Source organism: Perognathus longimembris, chromosome 2 (genome assembly GCF_023159225.1).
Source record: "Perognathus longimembris pacificus isolate PPM17 chromosome 2, ASM2315922v1, whole genome shotgun sequence".
NCBI lineage: Eukaryota > Metazoa > Chordata > Mammalia > Rodentia > Heteromyidae > Perognathus > Perognathus longimembris.
In genome coordinates, this window is record NC_063162.1 from 49,467,492 (window position 1) to 49,487,560 (window position 20,069).

At 37.8% G+C, this 20,069-nt stretch overlaps 1 protein-coding gene and 1 long non-coding RNA gene across 5 annotated transcripts in view; both read left to right on the top strand.

Annotated features, from left to right (window-relative positions):
* Window positions 1-20,069, top strand: part of Kat6b (lysine acetyltransferase 6B) — a 175,222-nt gene that overhangs the window by 89,852 nt on the left and 65,301 nt on the right. The gene's annotated exons all lie outside the window — the stretch shown is intronic.
* LOC125346487 lies at window positions 5,346-19,854 on the top strand. Its single transcript, XR_007209941.1, has 4 exons — window positions 5,346-5,708; window positions 10,399-10,401; window positions 17,551-17,556; window positions 19,842-19,854. It is a non-coding gene; the product is annotated as an uncharacterized LOC125346487 (long non-coding RNA).

Below are 20,069 nucleotides of genomic sequence, written 5' to 3' on the forward strand. Positions count from 1 at the left end.
TCTCCTCCAGGAGCTCCTGGACCTGAGCCACTGCCACTTGGCTGCTGGCTTCAAAAGAGCCTGAATTAGTGAGTTGCTCACACCAGGGAGAACAAACAGGCTCTTCTCCTTAAAGTGTCTGTAATTATATGACCATAATTAGAAATAAAACCTTCTTTATATGATTTGCAGCTCATGAGAAAAGACTTTTGCTTACCCACCATTTTTTCTTCTTGTTTCACAAGAAGATCAGGAAACAGCTCACTTGGCCTAAATATGAACCATTGAATAAAGTGGGGAGGGGAGCCACATTTTCCCCATGTCCTAAGTTTGCTGTGTTACCTTGGGCTAACCTCCTACCCTTTAGGTTTGTAACACTACATGATAAGGCTAGTCCAGCCCCACCGGAAGTGTTACCTCTAAGAACCTTAATACCATACCAGCTTATTTTGTCCTGGCCAAAAATAGATTCCCTACCCCCCTCCCAGCCCCCCCCCCCCAAATCTAATCAGTAATGATCCCCAGTTTGGACACTCCTTGTTAAGGTTTTAGTTTGTTGTTTGAGTGTTGTTTTTTTTCCATAATGTTCAAAGAGATGTAGACCACCACTGTTGAATTTTGCCTGATGGTTTGAGCAAGTGATGATTAATTCATGAGCCCCAACTGCAAGGTAGATAGATGTTCAGTATTGATTAGACACATGCCTCTGGTTCAGTGTTGTTAAAAAGGACTCAACTTGTGAAATACTCCTAAAGCTAAATCAGTAAGCTACTAAAGTTGTCCCCCCCCCCCACTCCATAAATGTTTATATTTTTCCCTTTTGCTAAATGAGAAAGGCTATTTGGAATTTCTGTGTTCTGGGCTATTAAGAAAACTAGCTGTGTCTTTGAGATAGTTGCTTATGTGTTAACAGTTCTAGGTGAGTATATATAAATTATTCATATGTACATCTTAGCTGAGGATAACATTGGCTTAACAGAGGGGATAACTGTTTTCTTTGGAATATCATCTTTATTTTCATGACATAAGTAGAGAGCTTTGGTTGGTGTCTACCTAAATACTAATAGAAAAAATTCAAGAGCTTAGAAACATATCTACAATCACAGTGTAAGAATTTTGAAATGTCTACAATCTCTGTGACAGTCATGGCCAGTTTATTGCTAAGCAATTAGCTGTCTTGGCAGAGTGAGTCACTAGGACGTTTTCTGCAATGACATTTTTCCCCCCTTGAAGACCTTCCTGAATTTAGAATTTTTGTTTGTTTGTTTTTGGTCTTAATTCTTAAACACCCCTACATAGTGACTTAGCTAGTCTTTATGAAATCAAGAAATCCTCTAGTTTCATATGTTTAAAGCATATCTGTCCCAATTTCTAGATTGGGCTGTGTGAATTTCCTGAGCATGCCAATCCCGTCCTTAAATATTTGCGGAGCTTCTCATTTCCTCTGCACTTGCTCTCCTGGCTCACCCCCGTGGTGAGGCAGTCACCAGCAAACTCTGAATGATCTCATTTCCCTGCTGCTCATCCCCCCTGCCTTCTCTCTCCACTTAGTTCCTCTGGTAGCATCTTCTTGGTGACTCACTGCATTAGTCTTTTGAGCCCTCTCCCAAGCATCTTCATTTTCTTAAGACTATCTTCTCCACAAACTGCCTTCTTCCTGTGTTCTAAATAACTCCTGAAAGCCCATCTTCCCTACAAGTCTTTTTGAATTTAGAGAATTGCTCATGGTCTCCACACCCACTCATCACCTCTTCCTCTAATACTCACCCCAGTTACAAACTCATCCCACCTTCCCAGTTCCAAAACAATCCTTACCCTTGGTTTTTGTAATGACAGTATCCTGGCCTTGTTCTGGCTATTGTTGCTAATTTAGAGATTGTTACTGAGATGAAGAAAGTAGTTCTTCAACTCACATGCTGGAGTTGGAATCTGAGTTTTGTGGCTTTTAGGTGTGCTCATGGGGCCCATTGTTTAACCTTTCTGTACTGCATTTTTCTCTTAAGATTGGAACAAGGGTAACATAGGGTTGTTTGAATAATTTAAGCATGTACCTAGTGAGCATGCAGTAAACATAAACAGTAAACACTAACTGCAGGGGAGAATGAAGAGTGCAACCTCATTATACATATATTATACATATGTATGTGCATATACATGTATACATATGGACACATCTTCATAGTTGCATAGTTTGGGGAAAATGTTTTAAACTATAATTTGCCTTTTGTTTTCTTTTGGGGGGTTATTTTTTATTTATTATTAATTTATTATTTATTTTTTATTACCAATAACAGCACACCAAAATTTGTGAGTTTAAAAAACAGGTTGAATAGATCTATAGACTTTTATTTTGTTACTCTTTTTTCTTCTCTCTCTCTCTCTCTCTCTCTCTCTCTCTCTTTCTCTCTCTCTCCCTCCCCCTCTCCCCCTCTCCCCCTCTCCCCCTCTCTCCCCCTCTCTCCCCCTCTCTCCCCCTCTCTCCCCCTCTCTCCCTCTCTCTCCCTCTCTCTCTTTCTTTCTTGTCCCAGGGCTTGGACTCAGGGCCTGAGCACTGTCCCTGGCTTCTGTTTTGCTCAAGGCTAGCACGCTACCACTTGAGTCACAGGGCCACTTCTGGCCGTTTTCTATATATGTGGTGCTGGGGAATCAAACCCAGGGCTTCATGTATAGTAGGCAAGCACTCTTGCCTCTAGGCCATATTCCCAGCCCCTTGTTTTCTTTTTAAGATTGAGTCTTATCATGGAGACTTGTAACTTGCTATATATAGCAGTCTGAACTTAGTTAAACTCATGATCTTCCTGCCTCAATCTCTTGAGTGTTGGGATTACAGTTGTACACTACCACTCACAGCTAATACCATTTAAAAAAAATGAAGCAGTACATATTTTAAAATGTAAACACACTGAACAAAATCTCTGGCCATCAGAGTGTGGAAGCACTATATCACTTGTTTCTATCCTCTGCTTGCCCTCTGACATTAAGAGCACTGGAATGTGACATGTAATTGTGGATACTGCATGGTTTTGAATGATGTAGATGATGATAATAGGTTTTCCTTGAGCAAGTCTTAAAGTCAGACACTCAGCCACTTGATTTTAAGTGAAGAAAAAAAAATTTTCTCTTTGTTTTCATTAGTACATGTTAAACTGTACATTTACCTCTTTACTACCTTTTGTCTTCCCTCCCCTCATTTTGTTTTAAAGGTATAGGATGAAGAACACCCTAAAAAAAATTGTAGAATGAGACTTTAGATAATACTGTCTTGGAAATCCAGTATATCTTTAGACATTATTTAGCACAAGGATGATTTATTACTTTTATTTTTCAAGTTTCATTGCTTACAGATATTTTGTTCAGAATTTTATAAACATGCTGATTAATTTTGGACTGACTAATTATTTAAATAAGACACTAATTATATTTGAAAATGTGATTATATTTGAAAATGTGAACCAGAGAGCTGGGGTATTATTTTCTTCTTAAATTTTTATGTATTGCATTGAGCACTAATGTCTCACACCTGTAACCCTAGCAACTGAAGAGGCTGAGATCTGAGGATAGCAGTGAGAAGCCAGCCCTGGGTAAGAAAGTCAATGTGACTCATCTGCAATTAACTACCCAAAAAGCCAGAACTGGAGGTGGAGCTGTGGCTCTAGTGGTAAAGCATTAGCCTTGAAGGGAAAACAAAACAAAACAAAACTCAGGGACAGTACCTAGGTGCTGAGGTCAAGCCCTAGGATGGTATCATTGTGATATTTCCCTACACATATATAATGTAGTCTGATTAAATTTACCCCCTGGGTTACTATTGCTTATTCCTCCCCCTTTTTAAAACAGTTTTTATATTTTCATACAAGTATATGGAATGTTTCAATCATAGTTCCCTCACTCTTCACTCTCTTTCCTACAGCTGGGTCTCTCTCTTCTGGACCCCACCACAACAGTCCTCCTGTTTATACTTCCTGTTTTCTCTCCACTCCCCTTCTCTCGCTTCTTCCCTCCTCTCTTCCCTCTTTCCCCTCTCTCCTTTCTTCCTTCTTTCCGCTCTCTCCTCTCCCCCTCCTTCTCTCCCCTCTCTTTTCTTTCATCTTTCCTCTCTCTTCACACTCTCCCCTCTCTCCCTACTCTCTTCTCTCTGGTCTAGATTCTGCATTTGAGGATGACATTGAAATATGTCTTTTTCAACTGGGCTTTTTTCAAATGATGATTTCCAGATCCTTCTATTTTCTAGTGGATTACTTTCAATTAATCACCCCTGATATGTCAGGGATATATCTGTGAAATGCTTATTTAGAAAACAAATGATTTTAGGAAAATAGAATATTAATTTTTATAGCCCCAATATGCGTGATATTGGAGGACCAAGAGTGTGCAGTGCAGTGTGCATCGGACTCTATATTTCTGGTACAATTATTAGTTGCATCTTGGAGGCTGGCACTCTTGGTTGGACGTATTAAAACTTACTTGAAATTGCAAAGGAGGGTGACGAGGGGTGACCAGAGTTTCACTGTTTCATGTTTGTAACTTTCATTTCTCTTCAAGCACAGATTTATTCCTAGTGATACAAATTGCTGTTTTCTTTGGCAGACATTAGAAGCAAGTCTATGTAAAATTATGTAATGTCTGAAAAGTTATATTCATGATTAATTGGCCTATCCTACAAGGATATTTTGTGTGTGGAATAAGGCAATCATGCTTTTTATTTGGCACGGTTTAAGCACCCTGCTCAGATCTGGTTATTCTATAGGGCTTTTTTGACTGAGAAATGTATGTTTAGCTTGATTTCTAAAAAGTGAGAAATATAGCTTTCCAAGCCAAATATGCTGAAATTCATATTGTAACAAGGTTAGTCCTAGAACAACTTTAAAAGCAGTCTGTTCCACTACAGTATATCATACTTTAGTTAACAAATAAAGCCAAGAGGTTAAAAACAACATCATCACCATTTCTATAGCCTCTAATAGTATAGCCATTCTTGATTACCCAGGGTTAGATTGTGTGGATTGTCAAATATTAGCTTAAAACTCTCTTCTGACCTTGACCTAAACTTACTTTACAGTCCATCTTAAAAGCAAATATTAAATAGTTGCTTGCTCCAGGGTGTAAGCTTGAAATATGATATCCAATACTAACAATATATTTGGCTCTTAACTGCAGATTCTGAATCTGTGATCCAACCAACTGCAGACAGAAAATATTTGGGGAAGAAGTTACATCTGGACTGAACATGTCCAGTTTTCTTTCCTTGTCATTATTACACTAAGCAATGCATCATAACAGCTATTTATGTTTCATTTACCTTCTGTTAGTATTTCAAACAATCTAGAAATGTGTTCAAATAAATGGGAGATTGTGTACTGATTATAGCATATACTATACCATTTCACATATGGGACTTACACATACACAGATTTTGATATTTGCAGTGGAGTCCTAGAACCAATCACCAACAAATTCCAAAGGGAAACTATGCTGCAGTAGTAAACTTGGTAAGTAGAGCTGCTGTGATATAGTAGTAGAGCCTGACTGACTTATCTTTTCTCACTTAAAAGGTGGTGATACTACTACTTATGTTCTGGCATTTTAATGGTTAATTAAATGCACTTTAAATGTTAGTTGCTGCTAATCACAGTTAATGCTGCCATGATAACTACCAACCACTGAAACTGCTCTCACCAGCACCTATTTCTATTATATTCCATCTCCTTCCTCCAGGATTTTTACTCTTTGTTGAGTTCTAAGATGGAAAAACACTCCTCAAAGTTAAATATTAATTTTTCGGGGGTTATAGTTTATGTCTCTGTATACTTACCACTCATATACATGGGCCACTAGTCAAGAATATCTGTGTTACTGGGAAGCTTGTTCTATATGCAGAACTTCAGGCCCTATACCAGAACCAATGAATTAGAATCTGCATTTTTTCCCAGGTGTTTTGTTTACACATTAAAGTTGATCTACATCATGTTTCTCTCAGCCATCCCCTAAGTCATCTTAATAATTTAGAGATGATTGCCAGCTATAGACTGCCAACAATATCATGTGAGCCAGACCTTTAAGACAGACATATGGCAGTTAATTAGACAGGAGGAAAAAAGAAGGGAGGGAACTAAGAAGAAAAATCATGGGTGATAATGCCAGTATATTACACAAATATAAGAAATTAAATTAAAAATAATTTATTTTTTGGTAATACTGTGGTTTGAATTAAGGCTGTGCGCTTGCCAGGCAGATGCTCTACTATTTGAACCACACCCCCGGCACAATTTTTCAAGTTGTTATTTTGTGCTAGAACATTCAATGGAAGTGTCCCAACAAGCGTCATTACATTGATTTTCTTGTAAAAGTCTTAGAATTATACATGGTAGATACCTAATTTCCTTTCTCTGTGCTATCGTGAGTGTGAATGTGTGAAGTGAAATAATTAGCCCTCAATGGAGCAGATTTAACTCGTGCACTCAAATATATTTATATTATTTTCTTTACTTTCCAACTATGTTCATAAACCGTTTTTCTCTAGGGTTCCAAACCCACTGTTTTTGAAGATGGACAACAGATTGTTGGCAGCTTTGCTTACCTGTATTTTTTAGTCTGTCACCTCTTAGACTGTCCTTAGCATAAATGGCCCAAATGTCCTAATCCTTCAGGGCTGTGATTATTTGTTAGTTTGTTGAGCCCTGGACTGGGTTTTAACTCAATTTCAGCTTTTTCATTCACAGCTGGCACTCTTAATACCTGAGCTGCTTAATTGAAGATAAGAATTTCACTGATTTTGCTGCTCAGGCTGGCTTCAAACCTCAGTTTTCAGATCTCATCCTCCTAGGTAGCTGTAATTACCAGGATGAGCCACTGGCACCTTGCAGAGCTGTGATTCTTGAGATGGGGTACTGTTAGATGCCTCCATGAAGCCTCCAAAAAATTTTAGATGTTTACATTAGTTCCAGATACTTTCATTCTAGACTTACTGAATCAAAATCTGTGGGTGTGACTCAAGTACTTTTTTTAAAGCATTATAATCTATTCTGTTGATGTTCATATCTAGTTTAGAACCAGTGTCTACATAATAATTCTTGGCAAGATTCTACCCCTTAAAACACTACCATTCTTGCAACCTTACTTCAGGTCCCAGGAGTGTTGTATTTATAGCACTACAGTTGAATCTAAATACCCTCTATACACAATGAAGAGAGAGTAAGGACCTTAATACTTACATAGCTCTTTGTGTTATAATAGTGATGATAATGATAGTAAATCAGATTTGTGTGTTCAAAACGAATATTTTTCACAAATATAATAAGTGGAGCAACTTGAATTCTATTTATTATATTGGTACTGAGGCTTGAACTCAGGGCCTGGGTACTGTCCTTCAGCTTTTTTGCTCAAGCCTAGTATTCTGCTTCTTGAGCCACAGCTCCACTTGCAGCTAAATTGGAGATGAGAGTCTCACAGACTTTTCTGCTCAGGCTGGCTTTGAATCACAATCCTCAGATCTCAGTCTCCGGAGTAACTGGGATTACAGCACCCAGAAGGAAAGTCCTTTGAATGTTTAAATCACTACAACTAACACAAATACTGAAACAGGGGAGGAAAAAAACAAACCTGAATAGCTTTGTGTGTGTTAAAGAAATGTAGTTCATAATTTTTAAAGAAGCTGCAAAGAAATAAAACCCCTTTATACATCTAACTGCAAGACTCTTTAATTTAACCAGCATAAAAGTTGGCAGGAGCATGGCTTAAATGGTAGAACACCAGCTGTGATCATAAATGGCATAATGCCCTGAGTTCAAGTTCTGGTACTGGCACAAAAAAAAATGTAGGTAGAATATTTAGTGAGAGATGTACTTCATGTTATCTCTCGTGAGTGGGAGGAGATAGTGAGTAATAATGCAACCCAACAACAATCTTGGGTGACAGACAACTAACTCAAGTTAGCTGGCCCTTCAGAATTGTCCTGATTCAATGACCATACCTCTATGTTTCTGCATCACTCAGTAATGGATGTGGTCTTATGCCACTTTCATGGATGTGGGCCACCCTAAGAAGGACCATATCCTTTGGCTATGCAATTGAATGTAACTGAAGCCATGTCTGAAGGGTATAAGAGCTAAAATCTGACTTCCTATATAATTCTCCAATGCTAAGGCAACTCCTTTTTCACTGAAAAAGAATCTGGTAGTATATTATGGTGCCCATTGTAATGGGCCTAGAAACTGTACAGAAGTTATATTAAATGACCATTAAGCACAATAGGACAAGTATTCCATCACTAGCCATCAAGTATATGGAAATTAAAAGTACAGCAAGATATTCCTGCATACTGTAGATGGACTAAAATGAAAAAGGCAAGTGAGAATGTAAAATGTTACAAGAAATTAGGAAAACATTTTTACTGTTTCTTATAAACTTAGCCATATAAACACTGTAATTCCACTCCAGGTTTTTACCTAACAATGAAAACATACACAAGTGACTTACACAAGCATATTAGCTTCCTTAAAAGATGGCTCTAGAACATAAATAGTTCAAATGTCAAAAGGTAAATGATTAATAAACAAACACAGATATATTGATATAATGAGATACAGTGTGGTGTTAAAAGGAATGAGCTAGCTGGGAGCTGGGAGCTCATTCCTATAATCCTAGCTACTCAGGATGATGAGATATCAGAATTGTGGTTTGAAGCTAGCCCATGCAGGAAAATCAGAAAATTAGTTAAGACTCTTAGTTTCCAACAATTCCCCTCTTTCCCCCCCACCCCCCCCACCACACCACCAAAAAATAAAAAAATAAAAATAAGCCAGAGGTGGAGCTGTGGCCCAAGCGGTAGTTCTTAGGCAAAGAAGCTGAGGGACAGTGCCAAGGCCCTGAGTTCAGTCCCCCTAAGACCAGCAAAAGGGGGTGGTGGTGGTGGAGGAGGAGAAATGAGCTACTCACACGTACAATACATGAATGGATCTCAAAAGCATATTGAACATAAGCCACAGGAAATTGTAGAACAGATAAAACTAACATGTAATTATATCTAGAAAATAAACAAGTAATTTTCTGGCTCTAAGTGGACACAATTTGGCAGTGATAAGAGGGCTCGTCATCTTAACTGTGATTGTTACATCAATATATGAATTTGTCCAAACTCAAAGTGTTTTATCACATGTAAATTACATGCTAGTGCCATCACATTTCAGCAAATGCATTTTTTTTCTCAACATAAATTTTTGGAAATGAAATTTATTTTTATGAAGGGAATTGGTTGCTTTTTAAATTTTCTTGAATGTATGTGTTTGATTTCAGAATTATGTTGGTTTCATAAAAATTAACTGAAAAGCATTTTTTCCCTGTAAATCATATAAATTTAGTATTACATTCTTAAACCTCTGAAAGAATTTACTACTAATGTCACCTGGATCTGGAATTCTTTATAGGAGAGTTTTAAACAATGAATCATTTTCTTTAATGAATTTAAAGATATTCATGTTTTTATTTCTTAGTGTTTTGTTAATGTCATCTTCCAGCTCTAATTTATTAACATAAAATTGCTTGTAATATTTTCCTTTATTTGAATGAATTCAACATCTGTAGTAATGTCCTCTTCTGAATATTGACCGTTTACATTTTTTCCTTTCACTTGATAAGTCTAGGCATTAATGATAAGTTAAACACAAATCCTACTTTTCATTTCAGTAGTTTGTCAAGCATTTAAACAGAGAGGTGAAAGTACATATCACCCCAAAAATACCTGTATAAGAAGTATATAATATTTTCATTTATTTTTAGCTATCCCTAGCCAAAAAATAAATGCCAATCACCTTTATAAAAAGTATATAGTTTTAATATTTTAAAAATAAAATGCTGCTCAGTAATAATAACAAGTATAAGCAATATACATGCATCTCAAAAACAATATGAAAATGAAAAACTCCCTATACAAAAAAGAAAAAAAAAATGCATGCTGCCTGGCTCCATTTACATGAAGTTCTAAACCAGACCAGATGAAATCATGGTGGTAGAAATAAGAACACGGATTGCTTGAGACATGGAGTGGGAAAGATTTGAGAAAGAAGGAGTAAGAGAGTACTTTTACTAGTTGTGAAATATTCTGCATTGTGATAGGAGTTTAGGTTACAAATATATCCATTTAGCATTTTATAATATGTTGCCTGTCTCTAGGGCCACTGAACTGTAGCACTGAAAAGAGTTAAAATGTTAAGTGTTGTGATATATATTTTACTGCGATTGAAAAAAAAAAGAGTGAAAGGTTAGATCTGCAAGTTCTAAGCAGACAAACATGTATTTTCCATAACTGTGCTATTATTTTATTATTTACTTACCATTTGTGTCCTCAAATATATAAATCTATGCCAAGTGTGAGGAATAATGCTTGTTATATTCATAAATTCAGCAAATATTCAGTGCCTACAGTGTGTAGTTAGTTCTCTACTATGTCAAAGTTCATATAAACTACAGAAGGATCTCCTTTAAGGAAAACACTACCACTCAGAATATTAAGCATTGACATAGCCCAAGAATTACTGGTTTTACATATAAAATGAGCTCTCTTTTACCTTCAGTAGTACATTCTTTAATTTAAAGGAAACTGAACCTAAAAAAATCTTTATTTTGGGGCCTGGGAATGTGGCTTAGCGGTAGAGTACTTGCCTACCACGCACAAAGCACTGGGTTCGATTCCTCAGCACCACATAAACAGAAAAGACTGGAAATGGCCATGTGGCTCAAAAGGTAGAGTGCTAGCCTTGAGCCCAAAGAAGCCAGGGACAGTGCTCAGGCTCTGAGTTCAAGTCCCAGTACTGGCAAAAAAAAAAAAAAGCCTTTATTTTGGGGGAGAAAGCCTGTAACTTCTGGTGCTTCTCTTCTTGTGGTCTTGATGTAAGTTGCATTGGGAAAGTGGAAGGGCTTAATTTTAGTTCATTTAGCTCCCACTTGCTTGAAGTGGTGCTGTGGCCCATGGGGAAGTCTCTGAGATAAGTGGGGGGGGGGGGGACAGTGGGGCTGGAATTCAGGGCTTGGGCACTGTCCCCGAGCTCTTTTGCTCAAGGCTAGGGCTACCACTTTGAGCCACAGCCCCACATCTGATTTTTGAGTACTTAACTGGAGATAAGAATCTCACACACTGGTAATGTGGCTTAGTGGTAGACTGCTTACCTATCATGCATGAAGCCCTGGGTTCAATTCCTTGGTACCACATAAACAACAACAACAAAGCCCCACAGACTTTCCTGCTCAGGCTGGCTTTGAGCCTCAGTCCTCAGAACTCAGCCTACTGAGTAGCTAGGATTATAGGGGTGAGCCACAGGTGCCCGGCTGAGATAATTTTCTTATAAAGGCTCAAGGGTATTCCAGGCCAACAGCATTAGTGGATCTGAAACTTGCACCACTATAGAAGCCTAAGCAATGAATCTTCTGCTACACATGGGAAAAGCTAGATCAGAGCTCTTGACATGTAGGTAGTAATTATCAAAGCAATCCTCCTGTCTTCCTGCTTATGAATACTATAATTGAAAGGGTCAGAGGAAATGAGGAAAACAAAGGCAAAAAGAGTCAGAGGCATAGAAATTCTGCACACCAGATGGTTTGTGTGCCTACAGGGCAATTGAGAATTAAGTGTGGTAATGGAATTACACTACTTTTATTGGCTCTGTGAGGACAAACCATGGGAGTACCAATTACATTCTGCTGGGTGCACTTTGGGTCCTGAGGACTTCATAGTATCTCAACTGCCATGCAAATCTCTGATTGCAACAATTGTCAGGTTTGGGTGACAATATTATTGAGAAAGTGGCTCACGTAGCTTCTACCTTTGTAATATCCACCTACCTGTTTCTCATTGTTTTCTCCTTTCCTGTATGAATCGATTCACTGTTGCCTGTGTCTCCTCTGAGACAGTGTAGATGTCTCTTTGTTTGGCAGTACTGGTAACAAGAATGTCTGTGTTGCGTTCACATTATGCCTGGGCACTGTATTTAGACTAACATGATTTTTTTGAGGGGTCGGCTGGGGGGAAGACACAGAAGCCAGAAGCTCTTTCCCCTGGTTGATATGCAATTCCACTGGGCAGGAAGTATTGTTGGCCTTTCTTGTGTGTGGGTTTCAGGCCTTTCCTTTGATCTGTCCTTTCCTCCAACTGTGCTCTGGCCTTAATTGGGAAAAATTTCCAAGTCGTATAGATGAGTTACAACACAATTTCTTCTCCATCACCCAGTGCATTTTCAAACTTTATAGCCATAATTTTTCTATTTCTTTTGGGTGTGTTTTTTTTTTGCCATTTTTTTAGAATAGGATTTCTTTTTATGACTGTTAGTTTTCGTATTCTCAAAGAAATGGTGCTGTCAAGGTTTGTCTTCAAATACTGAGGCTCTGAGTCACTTTGTCTTTTTTGAAAAAAGGAAACACTAAAGATTTATGACATTTGAATATAAGTTGATATGAAAATTCTGTTTTTACTGAATATAAAGTTTATATTGCGAGTTTAAAACAAATATAGGATTTATATTTCTAATTTTGTGATACGCTTGCCAAAGAAAATAGTTTGTAAATCTCAAACAGACTTCCTGTTATCATGTGTTGGATTTCCAACTGTGTTGAATCAGATTTAAATTCCTCTTAAGAAGGCAAATGCAATATCTACAGTTTTAATGGCAAGGTAAAAATGCAAGACTTTTTTTTATTGTCTTTTTTTCAAAAAATTGGGGAGAAGAAGAGTCTGACTATTATTAAATGCACTGTGCATGATTTGATTTGTTTCCTTCTAATAGAATCACTTTCCTTAATCAGCATTCTTATAAATGTACACCTGCCTAATTAGAACAGGTCCTTGACTACAGGATACAGTGTGAGCAATTTCAGTTGACTCCATACAATTAGTAACAGTGACTGCTGTTCTTAAAAAGATTCTTCTTTACTTCTCACTCCTTTGTGGCTAGGCTTTTATTGTCTCATACTTGATAAATTGGCTTCGATTGTGGGAATTTTCCAGTAGTGTGTGGTCATTGATATTATTTAGGTGGGTTCTAAAATTATTTCCTTAGGAAAAAAAGTGGGCTGTATGTATATGAATGCTCTAAATATTTTTGTTTGATTGGATTTTATTTATCATTCCAAAAATACTGAGAACCTTTATCACTGTGACAAAGAAATAAAACACAACTGTCACATTCAAGATCTCCATATATTAACAGTAATAAACTCTTTTGCTCAAAGTACTACAGAAACTCAATCCACAGTCAATGCAGATGATATAGTGCCCCTCATAGAACCTATTACCCACAGAGAACTATAATGAACAGAGGAGGCAATAGAAAGAAAATCTATATAGTGAGAGTAAAATTATGATTAAATTGTTGCCTGTGTAACATCTTATAGTAAGTATAGCTCCAATTATTTTTCTGGAACAAATTACTTAGCATTCAGTAGGTTGAAATTCATGGTACAATTGCCAGAATAGGCTTAGAATAAAACAAAAGGATAGTTGGGTGTAGAGAAAATGGCGATAGTAATGTTGTAAACAGTTCTGTTCTGTCTTGAGGGGTGTGAAATAGTTGAGGCTTCTCTGAGGGGTTCTGGTTCCATCCTCCTTGCTGAGGAAGGGGTACACTGGCCACCCTCACTGCAGATGACCTCGGGAATGAGATAACACTCAGGAAAAAATGAGACCATTTAGATCATCACAGTAAGGCCTGACTTTTTAGAGTTCCTGTGTTTCTGAGAACCAGTGTTAAGTGAATTGCTGTAAAGGAAAATCCTGAGTGTGCATGATCTGTATCCTAATGAGGAGTGGGCTGATCCATTTCAATCGACATCAGTTGAGTAAGTGGTTAAGTGGCACAAAATGAAGTCTAGCTCTTTATTAGATAAGTGTTAAAATAGAGTGCTGAAGTAGCAAAAAAGAACTCTACTCAGTTACTCTAAAAACAAGAGTGGTTTTCAACTCCTGTCTCAGGGTTGTCAGTTTTGCTTGATAATTTATTACCAATAACAGCACACCAAAATTTGTGAAATAGTTTAAAACAGATTGAATAGATCTATAGACTCTTATTTTGTTACTCTTTTTTTTTCTTTCTTTCTTTTTCTTTTTTTTTTTTTTTTTGGCCAGTTCTGGCACTTGGACTCGGCCTGAGCACTGTCCCTGGCTTCTCTTTGCTCAAGGCTAGCACTCTACCACTTGAGCCACAGTGCCACTTCTGGCCATTTTCTATATATGTGGTGCTGGGGAATGGAACCCTGGGTTTCATGTATACAAGGCAAGCACTGTTGCCAGTAGGCCATATTCCCAGCCCCTATTTTGTTACTCTTACTGCAGGGTTTCATTTTACTTGGCTACTTCTTTTTGTTTTTGTTTTTGTTTTTTTCTTTCTTTTTCCTTTTTGCCTGTCCTGGGACTTAAACCCAAGGTCTGCGCACTGCCCCTGAGCTTCTTTTGCTGAAGGCAAGCACTTTACCACTTGAGCCACAGTGCCACTTGTGGTCTTTTCTGTTTATGTGGTGCTGAGGAATCGAACCCAGGGCTTCATGCATGATAGGCAAGCACTCTACCATGAAGCCATATTCCCAGCCTGTATTTTTTTCTGGAGGGGAGGGCATCATAACTAGGTACTGGCAACTGGTTTAAGGCTCCAAATCTATCTTTTATAAAACTTACAGTGAGGCTGGTACTGGTGGCTCATATCTTAGCTACTCAGGAAGCTGAGCTCCGAAGATGTTGTTTGAAGCCAGCTGTAGCAGGAAAGTCTTTGACACTTATCTCCAATTAACTACCGCGAAAACAAACAACAACAACAACAACAACCAAAAACAAACCATCACCAGAAGTGGAACCATAGTTCAAGTGGTAGAGCACTGGACCTTTGAGCAAGAAAGCTAAGCGGCAGTTCCCAGACCTTGAGTTCAAGCTCCCCGCCCCCCAGTACAGGCACAAATCTTTTTTTTTTGGGGGGGGAAGGGGGCTGTGCTATGTTTTTGAACTCAGTGCTTGATGCTTGTTAGGCACTTCTACATCTTGAGCCACATCCCCAGCTGTTTTGCTTTAGATATTTCCTAGGGTAGCCACAGACTTGGATTATCCTGCTGTCAGCTACCCATCTGGTTTCAAAACTGAAACCGTTGCAATCTGTGCCTCTCTGGTAGCTACAATTACAGTTGCAAGCCACCATGCCAGACCTATGGTCACTGTTTTTGAGTAAACTCTAGTAAGGAATGTAGTAGCAAGAAGACAATGTTCCCCCTTGCGGATCTTGAAAAGCTTAGTCCTGCTTTGTCAGATTTTGCCTGGCAAGTATGTAGTAAACAAATGTCATTCATTGTTTGTTTCAGAATAAGGAGAGTAGTAAGTAAAAAGTCTTTAGACAGTGGTAGAATCCATCCTCCCCTTGCTTTACCTGCCATGTTTGTAATGATCACATATATACAGCAAAGTAAATAACCAAAATCAGCCTACTGAATTAGAGGAATACTTTCTAACTGCAAAGCAGTTTGTTTATTTGTTCATTCTTTTATTTAAACAAATGCACTCTTGAGGGTAAGGTGTCAGCAACGAACAGTCTATCTTCATGATGGAGCTTATGGTTTAGTAAGAGAAGCAAAAAGATAACTGGTACATGTCTGTCAGATGGTAATGAGTGCTATGAATTAAAATAAAGCAAGACATGGAGGGTGTAAACCATGGCAGTGAATATAGTTTCATGGATGATAGTCAGTACAGCCCCTCTGATAAGGTAATACTTGAATCAAGTAAGAGAAATGAAGGGCAAGTGAGCAAGTAAAAGTCTTGGAGTCAGTGGGCTAAGATCCCTTCACCTTAGCAGCTATGTGACCATGGTGGTCATTTAACATACCAATAAAAGAGAAACAGAGGTAGTTATTGAGCCTTGTCTTATGGGGCTTATAATCAGCACCTAATCTTAAGATTTCAGAACAGTATCAGAAAAGGACACAATGAAAATGATAAATCTTAAGACAGCTGTCATACAACTTTGTTTGGCGTTAGTAAATTTAGTTGTCTGAGCTCAAGTATAGACATTCTATACTAATACATCTTTGATACTTGAGAATTACAGATTTATATTTGCTTGTTTTACTTTAAGCTTTCCTTTTATTAAGTTGTTACAGGCTTCTTGGCTCTTGGTTGAAGCATGCTCTACCCTGTTCTGATATTCCATGATTAATTCGTTAAAAAAAAATCTTCTGGGGCTGGGGATATAGCCTAGTGGCAAGAGTGCCTGCCTCGGATACACGAGGCCCTAGGTTCGATTCCCCAGCACCACATATACAGAAAACGGCCAGAAGCGGCGCTGTGGCTCAAGTGGCAGAGTGCTAGCCTTGAGCGGGAAGAAGCCAGGGACAGTGCTCAGGCCCTGAGTTCAAGGCCCAGGACTGGCCAAAAAAAAAAAAAATCTTCTAAGATTAATTTTTATCACAGTGGCTCAGAGATCGAAGTCTTTTGTAAAGAATTCGAGGGGTAGGAATATGGCTTAGCAGTAGAGTGCTTGCCTTACATAAATGAAGCCCTTGGTTCGATTCCTGAACACCACATTAACAGAAAAGGCTGGAAATGGCGCTGTGGCTGAAGTGGTAGACTGCTAGCCTTGAAAAAAAAGAAGCCACGGACAGTGCCCAGGCCCTGAGTCTGTGCCCCAAGACTGGCAAAAGAAAAAAGAATTAGGAACCCCAAAACAATTATTTTGTGCCAATATTTATGAAGAGCTTGAAAGTTTGGTCTTTCGTTTTTTATAGCCAAAGCAAATTTTGCAATAATTACAACAGTGTTTGAATCAAACTATAGTTTACACATTCATTGACATTTGAGCCTATAGCAATCTTAGAGATGGACCACAGGCATACTAGTATATATTTTCATAGGTGAGAAAACCTGAAATTCAAAGAGCAGAATTTTTAATCTGGATCTTTCCAGGATGCTAGTCTGAATGTATGAATAACAGGTTTTGTATTGTTTAATTTATAACACTTGGAATTACAAAATAAAAAGGTTTTAAAAAAAAATATTAGTTTCAAGAAAGCTGTAGAGGATCCAAGCAGACCCATGGAAAGGCAGGGCTGAAGCTGGATGTGGAAATGGCCTGTTCAACCCCTCTTGTGCCCTTGTCAAGAAGAGGATGTGAGCCTGGATACTTCTGGCTCTGCTTCCATGCATGAACTTCCATTTATTTTTGTCCAGGAACTTATGCTAACAAGACTCACAAACATGTCCTTTCCTTTAGGTCAGGAACAAAGTGATCATTAACAAAAATAAAGCTTCTCAAAAATGCTTTGTTTTGAATTTAAAGAATGTTTTCTGAGAAAAAAACTTCTATTTTGAGATCAGAGGTCCTGGAAACTTTAACATGTCTTTTTACATATAATAGACTCAGGTTTTTTTTTTAAGTTGAGATAGGAAAGAGATAAGAAAGGCCTTAGAAATTATAAGGGAGATACCAAGAGTAGTCCATTGCATAGAGACAGGTGGATGAGTGTTAATTGCCAGGCATTGGGGATGGGAGGAACAGGGAGTCTGAGGAGGTAGTGAGTACACCCAGTCAGTTTAGAAGATAGAAAATGTTTTAGAAATTGGTAATGGAGATGGTTCCACAGTATCATGAATGTCTTTAGTGCCCTTAAAATATGTTAAAATGGTAAATTGCAACAATTTTAATAGTAATATGCTTACTATAATTTTAAGAAGTAAATGAATAAAAGATGTGTGTGGGTGTGGGGAGGATAATCCATTCTATTGCTTGACAACTCTTTTGGAAATTTACTTACCTGCTTTGGTCCAGGTCTTGTGCTCTAGAACCACAGAAAACAAATCTAACCCTTGCCCCTTAGATATCCAATTTGTTCCTTCCATACTGCCTTTTAAGGAAAGGATCAATGGCCCCAATTCCTTCTCTCAGTCACAATGCTTTTCGTTATATCTTGCTTTACATTTTATTTGAATCATCTCAAAGATAAAGTTTATACATAATGAGTGCATGGTATTTTAAATTCCTCTTAATCTGCCGCCTCTCCCTGTCTATTTTTTGCTTGCTTGCTCCCTCTGTCTCTCTTTTAATTTATTTGTTGAAGAAACTGGGTCATTTGTACTCTGGGCTTTGGGGACTAACATCTCCCTGCTCTATAGATTAATATGTCCTCTGTATTTCCTGTGAATCTGTAATTGGATGCAGATACTTATTTTTGTAAATGCTTATAACCCACACATATATGGCAAATTGTTGTAGAACTCCTATGCAAATAGAGGGGGTACTGTTTTATCCTCTCTCACCTCAACCTTTTCTTTGGAAAGCTTGTAAACGTACAGAAAAATGGAAAGATGACCCATTCACATACCTTTTACAAATATTCACCAGCCATTCACATTTTGGCACATTTTCATTCTCTTCTACATAGTGATGCACTTAGATTTGTTTTTGTTTTTTGAATCATTTGAGAGTTTCAGATACCATGCTTCTAAATATTTTATCACATCATCTCCTGAGAATGAAGACATTGTTCTATATAAACACAACATAGTCGCTTGAGAAATTAAATGTTGTATGTTATATATTGACTGCTATTTAGTGCATATTCCCCCACGTATTCCAATAACATTATAATTGAGGCATTTGTGTGTGTGTGTGTGTGTGTGTGTGTGTGTGTGTGTGTGTGTGTGTGTGTGTGTGTTGGCATTGGGGCTTGAACTATCACCTGTGTTTTTGGTTTTGTGTTTTTGCTAAAGTTTGGAGCTGGAGGAGGCAGGTGGTTAATTGGAAATAACAATCTCCCTGACTTTCATCCTGCCTGGGCTGGCTCAAATCCTCACATCTCAGCTGGACCCCACCCCCACCCCCCAAGTATCTAGGATTGTAGGCTTGAGCCACAGTTGCCCTGCTTAAGGCTATATTATAAGTCTGAACTCTAACCAAGGATCATGAATTGTATTTAGTTTTCATGCCATTTTAGTTACTTGATTGATTGGTTTTGCCTATGTTTAGGTCTGCATGACATTGACAGTTAAGTTGTTTATATAGGATACTCTGACTTGGATTTGCCTGGTTGTTTCATTAGGATTAGAATTTCTGAGAATATAATAGGAAATTCCAACTTGGCTAGAGACAGCACTTGGAGGCATTTTTGTGCCATATTGGTTAAGACGTGCCTACTAGATTTTTTTTTATTATAGGAGTATATTTTTCCCATTGCTGTTAATAAATAACCTGATATTGTATATGGCGGGTATCTGTTTAGTAGTTCTTAAAACATACACGCTTTTGGTCATGGCAGAAATAGGATGTAGCCATTATGGGCATATTAATTACAAGATAGCTATTGCCTCTGATGGGAAGATACTTCTTCACCATTTGTTTTATCCAAAAGGAGTAGGGGCATATAGTAAAATCGAGAAATGAATTCCTACTTGAATTTGTACAACTTGAGAGAAGTTACCAAACCTTTCATCCTCAATTTCCTTTCTAAAATTGAGAAAACACTTAGCAAGACAACACTTAGCAAGATTGGTTGGGATAGTAGGAGAGCGCCTCTAGCCTCATAGCTGCCTGAGGACTGCTGAGTGGTAATGACAGAGAGATGCTTCCAGAACAGAGCCTGCTAATTGCTATGTTCAGATCTATCTGGAATGATTGTCCTTGGAATTAGTTTAAAATCGTCAGACATGTTGATGAGAAAGAAAGTGTGATCAACTGGTCAGGTACCTTTGTAAGATTTTTTAAAAAGGACTTAAGAATTTGGGTATACAGGTTTGGTTTCTATTTTCAAACCTCTCAATTATCACTTGTCTACAGTAGATTTGTATGGAATCAAATTGCCATTTACTCAGACTTCTTTTGAATGCAACCCAATTATACTTTTATTACAAGGGATTATTTTTTAAAGAACAGTTTATATGTAGTCTGATTGAGAGTATCGAATCATAATAATTCTGTGACCCATTTACATGCATTACTGTAAAAGTTTCATTTCATACAAGTGACAATTTTTTAAAGTTAATTAGACTTGGCTACACTGAGGTTAGCAAAAAGTGCTTTGAATTATCAATAATTCAGCAGGGCAGACAGTTCTGTATAATGCAGTGGTTTTATAGAGTA